Source organism: Phascolarctos cinereus, unplaced genomic scaffold, assembly GCF_003287225.1.
Source record: "Phascolarctos cinereus isolate Bilbo 61053 unplaced genomic scaffold, phaCin_HiC Scaffold_1;HRSCAF=81, whole genome shotgun sequence".
Lineage (NCBI taxonomy): Eukaryota > Metazoa > Chordata > Mammalia > Diprotodontia > Phascolarctidae > Phascolarctos > Phascolarctos cinereus.
Window position 1 is genome coordinate 45,096,527 of NW_027555514.1, and position 5,827 is coordinate 45,102,353.

Genomic DNA, 5,827 nt, shown 5'->3' on the forward strand with positions numbered 1-5,827 from the left:
ACAAGTAAACTAGGAGAGCAAGGAATAGTTTACCTGTCAGATCTATGGAGAAGGGAAGAATTTATGATAAAAAAAAAGAGATAGAGAACAATATGAAATGCAAAATGGATGATAATGATTACATTAAATTGAAGTTTTTCCACAAAGCTAGTGCAACCAAGATTAGAAGGGAAGTGGAAAACTGTGAAACACTTTTTACAGCCAGTGTCTCAGATAAAGGCCTCATTTCTAATATGTGTAGAGAACTGAGTCAAATTTATAAGAATACAAGTCATTCACCAATTGATAAATGGTCAAAGGATATGAACAGGCAGTTTTCAGAAGAAGAAATTAAAGCCATCTATAGTCATATGAAAAAATGCTCTAAATCACCATTGATTTGAGAAATGCAAATCAAAACTACTCTGAAGTACCACATCACACCTATCAGATAGGCTAACATAACAAAATAGGAAAATTATAAATTTTGGAGATGTGGGGAAATTGGAACACTAATGAATTGTTGGTGGAGTTGTGAACTGATCCTAACCATTCTGGAGAACAATTTGGAACTATGCCCAAAGGGCTATCAAGCGGTGCATACCCTTTGACCCAGCAGTAGCACTTTTAGGGCTATATCTCAAAGAGATCATACAAATGGGAAAGGACCCACCTGGCCAAAAATATTTATGGCAGCTCTTTTCGTGGTGGCCAAGAATTAGAGTACTGGGTAGACAGCTGAACTCAGAGTCAGAACTTGAACCCAGGCCTTGCTGGCTCTGACATATCTTGGTTTCGACCCTGGGCAAGTCGTTTAACTTCCCACTGCCTGGGCAACTCTCTAAGACTGCAAGTCATCCAGAAGGTGGAATGTCAATCAATAGAGGCAGTTACTGGATGCTCTTACATGGATGAACTCAGGTCCAGAACAATATACACACATGTGTGTATATGTATTAAATATATAAATGTGTGTATATATGTTGTTTTCAATTTATAAAGCCCTTTCCAAATACCTGTGTGAGGTGGGCAGTAGAAATTTGTATTTCCTCCACGTTATAAATAAGAAAACTAAGGCTAATCAGTTCAAATTCATATAGTGAGGGAGTAACTAGGCTGGGTCTCAACCAAGATCTTTTGAATCCTACAACAAAAGCACTTTCTTATTCCACGATGAATTCCAAGGAGCAGACACTGACTTAATAGGAGGAATAATTTCCTGACAATTGTTGTTGTTCAGTTGTTTCAGTTTTATCTGACTCTTCATCTTTGTGACTCCATTTTAGGGTTTTCTTGGCAAAGATAATGGATTGGTTTGTCATTTTCTTCTCCAGTTCATTTTACAGATGAGAACACTTAGGCAAATAGGGTTCAGTGACTTGACCAGGGTCACACAGCTAGAAAGTGTTTGAGGCTGGATTTGAACTCAGGAAGATGACCTTTCCTGATTGCAAGTCCAGTGCTCTATCCACTGGAATGCTCAGCTGCTTTTCCTAACAATTAGAGTTGCCAAACATGGAGTAGACTGCCCTGATAGGTAGTGAGTTCCCCATGTTTAACATCCTCAGCTAGAGGTCTCAGTGGGCACTCATTAGTGATATTGTAGAGGAATTCCTGCTTGGGATAAGAGTTGAACAAATGGCTGCTAAGGTCCCTTCCAATTCTGCTGTTCTGGTTTGATGACTCTATGATTGTTTGAAAGTTAGCAGTTTGGACAGCAGAGTATATTTATAATACTGCTCCCTCCTGTTATCCCTGAAGACATACTTTCTAGGCATCAGTCCCCATTGATCAGGCACCAGTTAAAAGTCTAGCGACATTGGCCAATGTGGGCCAACTCACTTTGGAGCATATGAGAGCGTTGAGCCCCTGGAGGCAAACATGAAGGTGAGCAAATTCAGAGCTGGTTAGGAGATCAGCAGCTGCTGCACCAGAGGCCTCCTGGGAAAAGCTTCTCATGGGAGAAGACAAAGCTGGGAATCCCCATTTAATAGGAATTTACTGAGATTCCATGAAGACCAGACATTGGTAAACCACAACTCTTCTCTTTTATTTTATCATATCATGTTATATTGTCATACTAAAAATGGGTTTTTATTTGAACAGAATCTGAAGGGAGAAAACATGCTTTCTTCTCGAGATGGGGTGGGGGCAAGACAATAACCCCAATAAAACTGTATAATTAGGGGCAGCTAGGTGGCGCAGTGGAGAGAGCACTGGCCCTATATTCAGGAGGGCCTGAGTTCAAATCCAACCTCAGACATATAACACGTACTAGCTGTGTGACCCTGGGCAAGTCACTTAACCCCATTGCCTAAAACAAACAAAAAAAACACACAAAAAAAACTGCATAATTAATGTCCATATTTTCTAAAATGCTAACTGAAAAAACATTTATTCAGCACCTGCTGCATTCAAAGGACTTTGCTGGGCCTTGAGGGAGATACAAAATTTGCCTAAGGCATGGTCCCCACCCTCATGGCACTTAGAGTCTTATAGGGGAATAATGCACAAACACCAATAAATAATGCGCAATGATACCAGGAAAGTATATTAGAAGGTTGCATGTAAAATCCCAATTATTCCTTTCCTGGAGATCCTAGTACACTTTACCCTGGTCAGTCTGCATCTGTAGCACTGGGGTCATTTCTAGGTACCATATTTTAGGAAGGACATTGATAAAGCGTAGCCCAAAGAAAGCCTCAAGATCATGCCATGTGATGATTTGGTATGGGAAGAAAGGATGTTTAAGCATAAGTCAAGTCATAGGGAGGATGTCAATCAGCCTTTAAGTAACAGAAGGCATGCCATGTGGAAGAGGGGTTAGCATTATTCTGCTTGTTCCCAGAGGAAAGAAGTAGGAATACTGGGTGTAAGTTACAGAGAAGGGGAAGGGAAAAGTGAACATACATTTGTTAAGCACCTATAATGTACCAGACACTGTGATAAGTGCTTTACAAATATTATCTCACTTGACCTCTCAACAACCCTGTGAGGGGGGCACTATCATCTCCATTTTACAGATGAAGAAACTGGAGCAAACAAAAGTTAAGTGACTTGCATAAAGTCTCACAGCTAATAAGTGTCTGAAGCTGGATTTTAACTCAGGTCTTCCTGACTCCAGGCCCAGCACTCTATCCACTGTACCACCTGTCTTCTAGGTATAGAGAGACACATTTAGACACATGCAAAGTTGCCTAACATTTAGGACATTCAAGAGTGGAATGAGATCTCCCAGGCAGTGGTGAGCTTCCCATTACTGGAGGTCTTTGGTTGGGTCTAGATGGCTACTTGTTGATATCATAGAGGGATCACATTTAAATACAAGTTGAACTAGTTGGCATCAGAGGGACCCTTCCAGCTCTGAGGTTCTGTAATGAGCTCTGGAAGGGACCCAAACTCCAAGAACATGAGGAGTTTCTTGGGGTTTTTTGATGGGGGAGGATTAGACTGAATCCATGATTTTATTAGTATAAGAAACTCTGATGAGGAAACTCCAAGGGAGTTGTCTGGGGCACTGGAATCCAACCTAGAGGCTGGCTCTCTAGTTACCTTGCCATACTGTAGTCTTTGCCAGACTCAAAGTCAAGAAGACTCAAGTACAACTTTTACCTCATACACTTACTAGCTGTGTGACCCGGGGCAAGTCACTTAATTTGTGTGCTTTGTTTTTTTCATCTGTGAAATGAGGAGGTTGGCCTCACTGGCCTTTAAGATTAGTTGCTAAATCTATGATCTTGTGACCTTAAAAATTACTTTCCAAAGAAAACCTTTTAGAGGCAAGCTACAACACTCTACAGAGCAATTGCTGATAACCTAAACCCCATCAATAGCCAGTGTACCTAAACCCTATAAATTAGGGGATGGAGGAATAAAGCAGGGGCTGGGATAAAAATCTATGTTGACTAGAAAGATCTAAGCTGCCCTTTCAGCTCTCATTCCACTCTGATTCACTCTCATGGTTTCTTTCCCATGGTGGAAGATTCCTTTTGAAACGGTAGAGTATGTCGCCATCTGGTGCTGGATTCCTGTGGCTGAGATTCACTCAGATAAGCTCCTAAAGTCTAAGAAAATCTCCTTAAAAAGCAGCCCCCTAGGGAGACAAAATGGCGCTCAGGTGGTGTTACCTGCCAGGTCCAAGAGCCCATTCCCCAAATCCTCTGTCATTGCGCAGGACATTCGCATCACTACAGTTAGACATCAAAAACTTATCTAATTATGGGGGGGGGAAACAGGATTTTTCAGTCAGGTGGACTTGAGAAATTGTCTAGCCCATTTTCTATGTTCTACACATTAGGGATTTGTGGCTAGCAAGGTTGAAGGATCAGAGAACAAGAAAGGGCCTTAGATGAGAGGAATGAGTGAATCTTATTCTCATCAGATTGGCTTAAGGAGGGAATAACATACACACTAGACTGAGTATGGAAATCTATCTTACCCTACAGGAAAATGGGGGGGAGGGGATAAGAGAATAGGGGGATGATAGAAGGGACAGCAGATTGGAGGAGGGGGTAATTGGGGGAGTGGGATAGGATGAAGGGAAATAATAGTTTTTCACAACATGACTACCATGGAAGTATATTGAGTTACTTGCCTTCTCAATGAGGGTGGGTGGGGAGGGAGGAAGGGAGAAAATTTGGAACCCAAAGTTTTAAAAACAAATGTTAAAAGTTGTTTTCACATGCAACTGGGAAATAAGATATACAGGCAATGGGGTATATAAATCTATCCTGCCCTACAGGAAAATAGAAGGGGAAGGGGATAAGAGAAGGGAGGGTAGATTAGGGGAAGGAGTATTCAGAATGCATGTCATCTTGGGGTCAGGGAGGGACGAGATGGGGAGAAAATTTGGAACTCAAAATCTTGTGGAAGTGAATGTTGAAAACTAAAAATAAATAAATAAATGTTTAATATAAAATTTTTTTTTAAAAAAGAAAGGGCCTTAGAGGGCATCTAGTCCAGCTCTATTATTTCACAGATGAGGAAACTGATGCTCAGGGAGGCTCAATGATTTTGCCTAAAGTCACAACTCTAAGTAAGTGAGTGGCACAGTTGGGATTTGAACTTAGATTTTCTGACTCCCATTCCAAAGCTCTTTTCAGCACACTTCACCAGTGAGATGATTTGCCCTAGCATCTTGCAATGATTGTGGCTGAGAAGGATCTGAGCATTAAGGAACGTGAGGTGAATAACCACAAAAATCTCTTTAGACATGTGTCCAAAACCAGTCTGAAAACATCCTTCTAATTTTTTTTTTTTTAGGAAAGGCAGAAATTAAATGAACAAACTAACCAAATATTTTTTCTTAATCAATGCCAGCGAAGGTTTTTTCCCCCTCTTTTTGGTGGATATCTAGTTTTAAGTCAACTTTTTATCTAAAAATCAGCAATAGGAGATGCATTGGATTAATCTAAATAATATTGGTATTAATTGAGTATGGAACACCTAATACTCTTCTCTTACCTGAGAAAGTCACTTCATTTCTAAGTGAAGGAATTAGTTTCTTCACACGTAAAATGAGAAAGTTGCACCACATAACCTCTAAATCCTTTCCAGCTCTGAGTCCTGTCACCTATATTACTCTATTATATTTTCTTGGAGGTCATTGTGTCTGTTTTCTTGTCCAGATATTAAATTGACCTGGTCTGTCTGATTGATACATCATATCTGATCTGCCGAAGAGACCTACTAGAAAATGAAATAACTCAACCTCAAAATTTGGTATTATTGCTAAGGGAATAAAAAAAATACCCCACCCAAGAGGGAACTTCCTTTGTTTGAAGTTCTCTTTTCTTGTTTGTATAAGTCACTAAAGTCAATTCTTGATTGAAATAGGCCTTGTGAGTTT